Consider the following 13596-nt stretch of genomic DNA (forward strand, 5'->3'; position numbering starts at 1 on the left):
ATTCAAAGTCAATTCTAATATCCAATAATTTTTATGCTCATCACAATTCAAATCATAAATTTGCATTTTTCCATGAAAATTACCATCACAAATCAAAACATGTTCTATCACAATTTTCCAAAACATAATTTGTTCAATCCATAACAATGCTTAATACTTGTGGAAATACCATTTCACAAAGCTGAATTCATACATACTATAACAATTTTCAATAATCATTGAATTAAATCCAATGCTTGTTAAACATAATACATAAGAAAAATATGTCATTTAATCATATGAAATATTCAAAACAAAATCAGTTAAAAACTAGTTGTGCACAAACCTCTGATAATTGTCTCTTGATCTGGACTCAGTGTTTCCTTCCCTTTTCCTGAGTCTTTGGTAACTGAGAAACACAATTTGAAGTGTTTCAGTACTAAATTAAATTGTCTCTAACGATAATGTTCGATAAACAATTCACTGAATATCTTTATTTGCTTAATCACCTAATATACCGACCCTCGATGTTTTCTAGGTAAATTAGGTTTTAGTGTCCTTTATATGTCACATTCGATAGGGTTTTAGGGTTGGTACGTGTTACCAAACTCAATTCTATGTATATTGCGTTTTCTTGCATTTCATTGCAAATTGCTGGATTTCGGGATACTAGTTTGACCTAACTGGACGACCTAGTTCCCTAGGTTTTCGGGTTTCGATCAAAACTACAAACTTGTAGATCTATGTCTTATTGCTTGCGGGGCAAAATTTTAGGTCAATCCGAGTTAAGTAGACCAAGTTATGGTCATTATATTATTGTTGGTCAAATGGCATCAAATTAGGTCAATTTTAGGTCAATTTGGTCAACTTTGGTTCGGCTAGTTTTTGGACCCGAGCTTGTGAAAGCTTTTTGACTTACTTATGGTCATTTCTGGGTTTTGGTGTCTTCATAAAACTTGTAGGTATGGGTCTTAACTATTCATGGTTAAAATTTCAGGTCAATTGGACCTGTTTTGAGTGAGTTATGGCCTAAACACTCACTGCTGCCCAATTGGTCATTTTTCAGGTCCTAATTGCACCTAATCCGAATTGGTCATTTTCTTAGGTCACCTTGCAAGCAGAATTTTGGTATGTTTTCTCAATGAAAGTTGGCACATTTTGTGCCTAGTTCCACCTCCAATTGGTCTCATACCAATTGAGATTACACATTTAAACTTATTGGCTAAAATGTACACTGCCCTTGGTTACTTTGCTTAACACACATCAATTACACACATTTACCTTGCAATATGTTTACTTCCCTACCAAATCTGTTTTGGTACATTACCAAAACTATATATTACTTTACATTAACATCACTTTGGGCAGATTACAATTATCTTCAATACACCAAATATAACTCTAATTCCCAAAGTCCAAACACAATTACACATACACATAACATTACTAGTTTTTACATACTCTTTACACAACAAGTTCATATACATATCCATCAATCCTTCTATGTCAATATTCTGCCAACACTTCCATGAATACATACATTTATTCAAGTGTCCCCAAGCTGCCGAAAATCTTCTTCAACACCAAATTGTCCTACAATTCATCAATTCCCATCCAAGTGCCAAAAATCACCATATAAATATGAAGTAATTCACTAGGTTATTAAATCATCACAACCAACATAATTCTCATCAATTATATGTACAAATACTTCATCAATACATGATTACATGGCTGCCCAAAAATGGATATCTCAATACTCTTCAAACTTAAAAATTTCCTTCACAAAACCAACACCCATAACATGTATACAAAGTTTATCAAAGAAATCTTCAAAAATGCTAACTTACCTTATGGTTGGAGCTTGTTAAACCTTGCTTAAACTTCTCAAATTTGGTATCAAACTCTTCCTTGTGATGAGTAGACAAACTTTCATGAAGCCACTTAAGGGATTGGAGTTGAAATGGAGGGAGTTAAGAGAACTTGAGTGAAATGGCCATGGTTGTTTTCTCTCACCTTCAATTCGGCATGTTTAATGGAAATGGAGAAGATGAACTATCTGATGGGTATAGTGGACTTACACCTGCCCCACTTAGTACATATTAATCCCATAGTGCCCCACTCACACCATTTAAATCATATTATATGTTAATTGTTCATTTATCCCACATTAACCCATGATTTTAGCTATTTACTTTAGGTACCACTAAACTAATTTTTCATTTTATTTTCCAAGTGTAATATTATTTATTTTTAGTGGACATTTAGGTCAAAAGACACTTCGTGATGTCAATTAACCATAATGCCCCTGTTCGGGTTGCATTCAGATTTTTCTAACACCGGTTTTGTCTGGTTTTCTTTGTCTCACTTTTCTTTGGACTAATTATTTAATTGTTCTTGGATGTTTCTAATGATATTTATTCTTCCATCAGGGTCTATTTAAGTCCCAAAATGTTTTGTGGTTCCTCAGATCCTGTGGCCAATCGCCCACGCTGTGACTTCCTGGCATGGGTCACCCATCGCTAGGATTCCCGGCTCGCTTAACTTGGCTACATTTCTTTGCTATTATTTTTCCTTTGTTTTTCTTGTATTTTCTTTTCTTGTATTTCATTATTTTATGTCTCCCCACTCATATTGAAGTGTAGTTCTAGGCATCCTAGCTGTCCGGACAACACTGGTCACCGGAGCAGCAGAACGCACTACCGAACTTAGGGGTGTTACAAACTGCACCTCCATTACAAATGAATACATACCCAGAGGTAGACTTTCTATCATCGATATCTGATTGGAAATCAAAATCAGTATAACCATCCAATTGCAAGTCTCCACCTCCATATATCAAGAATAAATCCTTAGTTCTTCTCAAGTACTTAAGGATATTCTTGACAGCCATCCAGTGTTCCAAACCTGGATTGGATTGATACCTGTTAGTTAAACTAACAGCATATGCAATATCCGGCCTAGTATATAACATTGCATACATCAAACTTCCAATAACCAAAGCATATGGAATCCTGGCCATTTTATCTCTTTCTTTAGGTGTCTTTGTAGGCATCTCTTTAGAAAGGTGGATACCATGTCTCACTGGTAACAATCCTCTCTTGGAATCAATGCATGCAAAACCTCTTTAACACCTTTTTCCAAGTATAGACTTTGGGATAAACCAATTATTCTTTTCGCTCTATCTCTATAGATGCGAATCCCAAGAATATAGGTTGCCTCCCCTAAGTCTTTCATGGAGAATGTATTTGACAACCATACCTTTATAGTTGTCAACATACCTATGTCATTACCCATCAACAGAATATCATCCACATATAAGACAAGGAAAGTGATAACACTATCACTAACCTTCTTATATACACATGGCTCATCCTCAACCCATAAACGGATCACTTTAGCTTGCATACTTTGGAACCATTTTGGGATTCAAAACCCCTAGGTTGTTCCAAGAAAATGTTTTCTTCAATGTATCCATTGAGAAAAGCTATTTTGACATCCATCTACCAAATCTCATAATCATAGTATGCAGCTATTGCTAATAAAATCCTAATTGATTTAAGCATGGAAACAGGCGAGAAAGTTTCCTCATAGTCGATTCCTTGCCTTTGGTGAAACCCTTTCGCTACTAGCCTTACCTTATAGGTCTCTACCTTCCTATCAGAACAAATTTTCTTCTTGAAAACCCATTTGTTCCCTATAGGTACAATACCTTCAGGTGGGTCAACAAGATCCCAAACTTGATTCTTATACATGGAATCAATCTGGAATTTCATAGCATCAATCCATTTTGAAGAGTCTATATCTGATATAGCTTCTTCATAGGTAAGTGGATCATCTCCATGATTTACTTCTTCATGAATAGATAACTCTTGTTTTTCTTCATGAAGGAAACCATATCTCACTAGTGGGTGAGATACCTTGGTTGTTCTACGAGGAACAGCTGTAGATGTTTCATCAACAGGTGTACGTTGACTAGATGGATCTATATTCATCTGATTTGTTGGTTGGTCAGAATTCTCCAATTCTAACTCTATTTGCCTTCCTTTGCCTCCTTATTGAACAAACTATTGTTCAAGAAATGTGGCATCTCTACTTATCACAACCTTTTGTGATGTAGGCAAATAATATCCAAAACTATCTTTTGGATATCCAATAAATCGACCATTTTCTGATCCGTTTTCCAATTTATCAGTGTTTAGCTTTTTTATATAAGCTGGATAACCCCAAATCTTAACATGCTTAAGACTTGGTTTTCTTCCATGCCATATCTTATAAGGTGTGGAAGATACTGATTTTGTTGGAATCCTATTCAGAATATACAAAGTTGATTCTAATGCAAATCCCCAAAAGGAGATTGGTATCAGCATAGCTCATCATAGTATGTACCATATCCAATAGGGTATGATTTCTCCTTTCAGATATACCATTTAGCTGTGGTGTTCCTGGAGGAGTCAGCTGGAAACAATGCCATGCTCTCTCAAGTATTCATCAAATTCAGTACTTAAGTATTCACCTCCACAATCTAACCGAAGAGCTTTAATACTTTTTCCTGTTTGATTTTCTACTTCAGATTTAAATTCTTTGAACTTTTCAAAGGATTCATGTTTGTATTTCATCAAATACAAATACCCAAATCTTGATTTATCATCAGTAAAGGTGATAAAATAATGAAAATTGCCTCCAGCCATTTCTTTAAATGGATCACATACATCACTATGTATTAGCTCCAAAATATTTTCAGCTCTTAGTCCTTGTCCAACAAAGGGCGATCCAGTTATTTTGCCCTGAAGGCAGGATTCACAAGTTGGAGTAGGTCCAAAACCCAATGAGGATAAAATCCTCATTTTCCCCAGCTTTGCAATCCTATCTTCTGCAACATGACCTAACCTTAAGTGCCAAATATATTTTGAACTTGAGTTGATTTTCATCATGGCATTCCATTCTTTTAGATTACTTGCATTCATTTTGTGTTTGTCATTATTATCCAAATAATAAAGACCATCATTCATATAACCCAAACCAACATATTTATTTCCAAAATAAATATTGCAAACATCATCTGTGAACTGAAATTCATAACCATTTCTAGTCAAACTAGATATAGAAATGATGTTCTTAAAAGCATCAGGTACATATAAAATATTATCCAAACACAAAACATGTCCAAACATGTAAAAAGATTTAGATCCTATGGCTAAGGCTTCAACACTTGAGCCATTGCCAATCTGGAGTCTAATATCTCATTACTGCAAGCTTCTATTATTAGCTATACTCTGGGCAATTCTTTTTCCAGTGCCCATCCTTCTAGCAGTGGAAACACTTTCCTTTGCCTCCATCAGCTTTAGTCTTCCTTGTCTGTTTAGCTATTTTCTTAGAAGGACCAGGAATCTGAGGTTTCTTTTTCTCATTGCCCTTATTCTTGTTGGACTTTCCAGCAGAAGAAGATGCAATCAAAGCTACCTCTTTTCCTTTATTGCCCGGCATATTCTTTTAGGCAATAACCAGCATGTTGAGTAAACCAGCTAAGGTGCATTTCTGTTTAGTCATATGGAAATTTGTTACAAAATTCCCAAAAGACTCAAGAAGAGACTGAAGGATCAAATCCGTCTGCAGTTGGAAATCCATATTAAAGTTAAGATGTTCCAGTTGCTCAATCAGCCGAATCATCTTGTGGACATGATCCCCAACATTCTATCCCTCAGACATCCTCAAGCGGAATAACTGCCTAGATATCTCATACCTAGCATTCCTGCTGTGTTCGCCATACAACTCTTGTAGGTGAAGGAGGATCTCACTCGCACTCTGCATATTCTCATGCTGCTTCTGTAACTTATTACTCATAGAAGTAAACATGTAACACTTGGCTCTCATATCATGCTCCTTCCACTTGTCCAACATTTCATGTTCCTCTTGAGTGGCCTCTAGAGGTAAGGGACCAGGAACATTTGAGTCTAGAACATATCTCATATGTTTAAGGTTCAGGACAATTTTTAAATTTCTTAGCCAATTAGATAAATTAGGTCCTGTCAATCTATTGCGATCAAGTATGCTTGCAAGGATATTGGATGGTGGTGGTTGTGGTGTGCTCATTATTATCAGAAAATTAACTGCAGAAAATAACCAGATTAATTAGTAAATGTATCATGTAATTATCCAAAATGATTATGGTCTTTTAATCAAATTGGTCCTCCCACTAACTTAGCGAATCCTACACTTCCAAAGTAGAAAATGGAAATCCTAGTTGGATAGATTTCTAGTGGGTGATTGAATTCTTATAATTTTATCGATCATCCTCAAGTACATCCATTATTGGAATTACAATAAACTATAAGTGAGCAACTCCTTGCCCATCACATCTCATGTGAGGTTCAATCCTTTACCTAGCCCCTAATGCTCAAAATCTCAGGCACATCCATTATTGACTTATCTTGCATTAGTTAAGTTAATCCCATTGAGCTAGTAAACATGCAAATAATTTTAATGTCCTTAGGCACATCCATTATTGGCCACCAAACTATTTACATATTTATAACATCTCATGCTTAACAATTATTCTTAAGAAAATCTCTTAAATTAATTGCATCATATGTAAGTATTTAAAATTTCTTAAAATAATTGCATCAATGGAGGGCCCATGTTATAATTATTTTAATTATAACATATCTAACTTAATCATTTGTTTGGAAGATTTTGTGGTCGTCCTAATTACTATTAAGGTCTCACTTTGCACATTTTTCAATTAGCATGCATACATCATATACGTGCATACATTCCCATACATCTCATGCATTCATAGATAATAAATAAATATGGTATGATCATGGACTTTTCTAAGGGATTCAATTCTGAGCCACCAAAAATTGAATTAGGGCATTCCTAGGTGCATTTCATTCATTCATATTACAAGAGTTACCGAAGGAGTACATAATCAACACTTGATCTTGAATTCCTCTCACTAGTCCCACCAATGCTCTTGACCTCCTTGATCTTTTTGCAATTCAATTACATAGTAATCCTTGGCATGCCAAGGCGAATTTATAAGAAACAAATAAATGAAATTACAACTAAAAAATATTACAACCTTTATAATACATGCCCAAAATAAATTAAAATAAATTAATTAATTTACAACCCAAAGAAACATAAAAGAAATAAATCCAATCACATTGGTCTTTTATAGTCCATGATCATCTATCATGCATATCACTATTTAACAATTAAATAAAACATACATACTTAAATTAAATTGAATATCTCATATTTAACTTAAAAATCTAGATTTGAATATGATTCAATCAAATTGAAAAATTTAGATTTGAATCACATTCAAACAAATTTAAAAATTCAGATTTGAATCACATTCAAACAACTTTTAAAATTCAGATTTGAATCATATTCAAACAACTTTTAAAATTCAGATTTGAATCACATTCAAACAACTTTAAAAATTCAGATCTGAATCAAAATTTAATTGTGTGATTAAAATACCTAATTAAACATTTTAATTAGTCATAGGATGAACCTTAGATCATGTAACAATTGCAAATTCCAAGGCCAAACCATGCGCACCACTTTGGAGACTATTGATGCGCACCAATGATGGTGAACAAGCACATGCTTCCACCATTGCTTTTTAAACCAGCAATGAATAATTATCTCATGATCAAATCACACAATTAAATCATATATTAAACAATCTAAATGGCAAATATAGTGGCTCTGATACCAATTGAAGGAGCGGAAGCATGAAAAATACAAGTTTATATCATTGAATTCAAAATTTTTTCACCAAGGGTCACATGCATCATGCAAGTTCATTTTTATCTATTTGATTTCATTGATAAACAACATATTAAAACTCTTTTAATATGTTTTGGATCTAGATTTACCATTTAAGATTTTAGAATTAATCAGATTAATTCATTAGAACTCTAGATTAGATCAAGAACAAGTGCACTAACCTTTTTGATGCACTATAGTGTGTTTGGCACCTTTGGGATGTGTCTCAGGACACTAGATGTTGTCTCTCTAGCTTTTCCACACCAAGATCACTTATGGCAGCCCTTGAATAGCTTCTAAAGCTTTTTCTATTAATTAGAAAATCAAGTTTTGCCTTTTGAGAGATTACAGATGTAAACAGGACACTAGAAACAATTTCTAGTATTTTTAATTCAAGAGATTTTGCTAATCTCTTTAAATTGATGAGAGATGAAGAAGAAGAGAAAGGAGAGTGTTCTTTAGGTGGTGGCACCAAGGAGTAAGTGGCAGCTTATTATAATTTTCTTTTCATAACAACACATTATATAGCTAGGTCACCACTTAAAACCATATGTCTCCTTTTGATTAGCTCTAGGTTTAATTGACCTAATCACATTGTGCCAAGTGTCAAACTTATATTTAATCTTGACTTTAATCATCTAACATGATTAAAAGACGTATGGCAAGCTTATATGTAGTGCCATGTGTCACCATCTCATGGTGCCACATGTCATCCTGTGAAATGACCAAAATACTCGTGTCTTAATTTTGAGTTCTCAATCCAAAATAATTATTTCTCTTCTTCTAATCAATTTATATCAAATATAAATTAATTAATCAATCTCTATTAATTAATTTCTCATATTTAAATTCATATTTAAACACTTTGAATATAAATTTAACTTATAATTCCAATAACCTAGATTTGGTTTCAAGCCATGCTAGGGACTTTGCAATCTAATTGCAAACTAAACCTATTTAATTAATCAATTAAACTCTTTAATTAATTAATTAAATCATATTTAATTTGGTTATTACTTGTGTATGTGTGTGACTTACTAGGCTCATCACTAATTGGCAATGAGACATGATATCAACTCTTAATATCATCAGAACTCTTTCTTACCATAAATGATTTCTCTAAATCATTTTATGCAGCTCATAGACTATGGTTAACATCTAGCATAGCATGCCATAGCCACCTAATCAGTAATAAGGTTTACCTTAAATGAACCTATAATCATATGTTACCATGCACTAGAATCTTTCTGTTACAAAATCCCAATTCGAGCTGGAGTCATGGTTTATGTCAAACCCCATTTGCTATGAATATTATGTTCTCTTTTAATTCCAGTTCTTGATTAAAAAGATTTTCTCATCAGAAACTCTTTTCTAAATAAATCTATCTGTCCTGGCCAGGAACTTGAAACATCAAGAACAATTAAATGAACATAGGATTTTATCCCTATTTACTTAGAGGAACATATTCCATCTTGATCAATACCTACCTCCATATAAAACTAGTAGGAGCCAACACATGACCATATACCCATACATAGTACAAGTATGAAAGTAGTATCAAACTCAAACCACTTTTATATAAGATAACTGTGCTATCTCAGGTCTAATGATTATATGCACTGATATGATTTATGATAATACATTGACAAGAGTAAACTCTATGTGCTTGTCATAAATGTCACTGATTCGACCTACTTATCATGTATAAGTGCCTATCATGTTTGTTATATGGCATGAGACTCACCATTCCATCTTATTTACATCTCATACAAATAATTTGGGAACAAACATGATTACAATCTTTCTCGATAAGTCATGTCCTTATTGTGAAGTATCCTCGATTGTGAACCTATTTATGATACTTTGTGCTGGAAATACTGTCATTCATATTCTTAACAACTTAAGAATAGAATTTCTAACAAAATATCAATGGACCTTTTCTATTACACATAAATATATTATGTAATCAGAAAAGTGAAAATGCCTTTTATTAATAAAATATGTACATGATACATACTAAATGATATGCTCTAGGGCATACTACTAACATTGTGACCCAACTTCAAACTTCCCAAAACTTTAACTTTCTTGCTTCTTGTGGGTACCTAAAGCTTCCTTATGGTGTGGGCTAAATTTTTAATGAAGAGGACTACGGGTTTTGGGTGAGTAAATGAGGAGGAACTCAAGCTCAAAGCTTGAAAAAAAAAATGGTGAAAGAACAACAATGGTACCGGCTTAAAGAGATAGAGAAGAGGAAATGGAGAAGATGAGTTAAGTTAGGTGAGTTTTGTCTCTTGTGTCTATATATATATATATTTTTATTGTACTTTATTTTTTTAAAATGTCATAAGCCTATTTTATTTTATTTTCTTTTCTTTTCTTCTTTCTTTTCTTTTCTCATTCTCCTAATTCATTTCATAAATTTTAATTTATGTTAATTATTTTAATTCTCTCAAATTTTAATTTGACATTTAGGTCAAAATTCACCTCTAGGAGTGAAATGACTAAAATGCCCTTCATTGCGCTCATCGGGTTATTATTATTATTTTTATACTAATTAATAAATTCTCTTAAATTTTATTTTATTTTCTCTAAATTTTTGTTATATTTTCTTAACATTTATTCCATCAGCTTATGCCTCCTCACTATAGTTTAAGTGTAGTTCCGGACATTTTGGCTGTTCAAACAGACATTAGCCGTTGGAACAGTAGAAAATGTACGGACTACCTACGATGAGAGCATTACAATTCTTCCCATCTAAATAGAAATTTCGTCCTCGAAATTTACTTGATGTAAAGAGCTAAGGAAACTGTTGCCTCATCGTCTCGTCGCTCTCCCATGTCGCTTTTTTTGTGTTGTGGTGTGTTAGTAGTATGCCATAGAGCATATCATTTAGTATGTATCTTATACATATTTTTATTAATAAAAGGCATTTTCACTTTTCCGTTTACATAATATATTTATGTGTAATAGAAAAGGTCCATTGATATTTTGTTAGAAATATTATTCTTAAGTTGTTAAGAATATGAGTGACAATATTTCTAGCACGAAGTATCATAAATAGGTTCGCAATCGAGGATACTTCATAATAAGAACATGACTTATCCAGAAAGATTGTATTCATGTTTGTTCCCAAGTTATTTATATGAGATATAAATAAGATGGAATGGTGAGTCTCATGCCATATAACTAACATGATAGGCACTTATAAATGATAAGTAGGCCGAACCAGTGACACTTATGACAAGCACATGGAGTTTACTCTTGTCAATGTTTTGTCATAAATCATATCAGTGCATATAATCTTTAGACCTGAGATAGCACAGTTATCTTGTATATAGGTAGTTTGAGTTTGATACTGCTTTCATACTTGTACTGTGTATGGGTATTGAAGGAACGGAAGCGTGAAAAACACAAGTTTATACCATTGAATTCAAAAATTTTCACCTAGGGTCACATGCATCATGCAAGATTTATTTTTATCTATTTGATTTCAATGATAAACAACATATTAAAACTCTTTTAATATGTTTTTGGATCTGTATTTTCCATTTAAGATTTTAAAATTAATCAGATTAATTTTAGAACCCTAGATTAAATCAAGAACGATTACACTAACCTCTTGACGCACTACAGCGTGTCTGCGCCTTTGAGATTCGTCTTCAGGACACCAGATGTTGTCCCTCTAGCTTGTCCACACCAAGAACACCTATGGCAGCGCTTGAATAGCTTCTAAAGCTTTTTCTATTAATTAGAAAATCAAGTTCTGCCTTTTAAGAGATTAAAGATGTAAACAGGACACTAGAAACAATTTCTAGCGTTCTTAATTCAAGAGATTGATGGCTAATCTCTTTGAATTGATGAGAGATGAAGAAAAATAGATGAAAACCCTCAAAGTGGCGTGACAAAGGAGAGGAGTGGCTGCTGGTTATTTTTTCTTTTCATAACCACACTTAAATAGCTAGGTTAACACATTAAACCCTTGCCACATGTCACCCTTTGATTAGCTCTAGGTTTAAGTGACCCAATCACATTGTGCCAAGTGTCAAACCTATATTTAATCTTGATTTTAATCATCTTACATGATTAAAAAACATTTGGCAAGCTTATGTGCAATCCCATGTGTCACCACCTCAGGGTGCCACGTGTCACACTGTGAAATGACCAAAATGCTCCTGTGTCTTAATTTTAAGTTCTTAACCCAAAATAATTATTTTCTTCTTCTAATTAATTTATATCAAATATAAATTAATTAATTAATCTCTATTAATTAATTTCTCATCAATTAAATTCATATTTAAACACTTTAAATATAAATTTAATTTATACTACACATCCAATAATCTAGATTTGGTTTCAAGTCATGCTAGGGACTTTGCAAATTAATTGCAAACCAAACCTATTTAATTAATCAATTAAACTCTTTAATTAATTAATTAAATCATATTTAAATAGGTGATAACTTGTGTATGTGTGTGACTTACTAGGCTCATCACTAATTGGCAATGAGACATGATATCAACTCTTAATATCATTAGAACTCTTTCTTCATAAATGATTTCTCTAAATCATTTTATGAACCTCATAGACCATGGTTAACACCTAGCATAGCATGCCATGGCCACCCAATTAGTAATAAGGTTTACCTTAAATGAACCTATAATCATATGTTACCATGCACTAGAATCTCTCTCTGCAAAATCCCAACTCAAGCCGAGTCATGGTTTATGTCAAACTCCATTTGCTATGAATATTATGTTCTCTTTTATTCCAGTTCTTGATTAAAGAGATTTTCTCATCGTAAACTCTTTTACGAATAAATCTATCTGTCCTGACCAGGAACTTGAAACATCAAGAACAATTAAATGAACATAGGATTTTATCTCTATTTACTTAGAGGAACAGATTCCATCTTGATCAACACCTACCTCCATATATAACTAGTAGGAGCCAACACATGCCCATATACCCATACACAGTACAAGTATGAAAGCAGTATCAAACTCAAACTACCTATATATAAGATAATCGTGCTATCTCGTGTCTAAAGATTATATGCACTGATATGATTTATGACAAAACATTGACAAGAGTAAACTCCATGTGCTTGTCATAAGTGTCACTGGTTCAGCCTACTTATCATTTATAAGTGTCTATCATGTTTGTTATATGGCATGAGACTCACCATTCCATCTTATTTATATCTCATATAAATAACTTGGGAACAAACATGAATACAATCTTTCTGGATAATTCATGTCCTTATTATGAAGTATCCTCGATTGTGAACCTATTTATGATACTTTGTGCTAGAAATATTGTCACTCATATTCTTAACAACTTAAGAATAATATTTCTAACAAAATATCAATGGACCTTTTCTATTACACATAAATATATTATGTAAACGGAAAAGTGGAAATGCCTTTTATTAATAAAATTATGTACAAGATACATACTAAATGATATGCTCTAGGGCATACTACTAACAATCTCCCACTAGCACTAGAGCCATTCATTACAATATCTTAGACCTATCTTCTCAAGATGTCGGCCTAACTGAGTCTGTGACATAGGCTTAGTGAATGGATCAGCTGGATTTTCAGCTGATGCTATTTTCTGCATGGCTACATCGCCGCCCAACTATTTCTCCGATAATGTGGTAGCCTTTCTAGGTGTTTGATTTTGGGTGAGACCTTAGTTCCTTAGCTCGCATGATCGCTCCATTGTTGTCACAGTGTAATGGAACCGCCGACTCAATGGAAGGAACTACCGTAAGTTCATCTACGAACTTTTAATCCAAATACTTCCTTTGCAAAGATCCGATGCAAAGAA

The sequence above is a fragment of the Hevea brasiliensis genome, chromosome 14 (genome assembly GCF_030052815.1).
Source record: "Hevea brasiliensis isolate MT/VB/25A 57/8 chromosome 14, ASM3005281v1, whole genome shotgun sequence".
NCBI classification, from domain to species: Eukaryota; Viridiplantae; Streptophyta; class Magnoliopsida; order Malpighiales; family Euphorbiaceae; genus Hevea; species Hevea brasiliensis.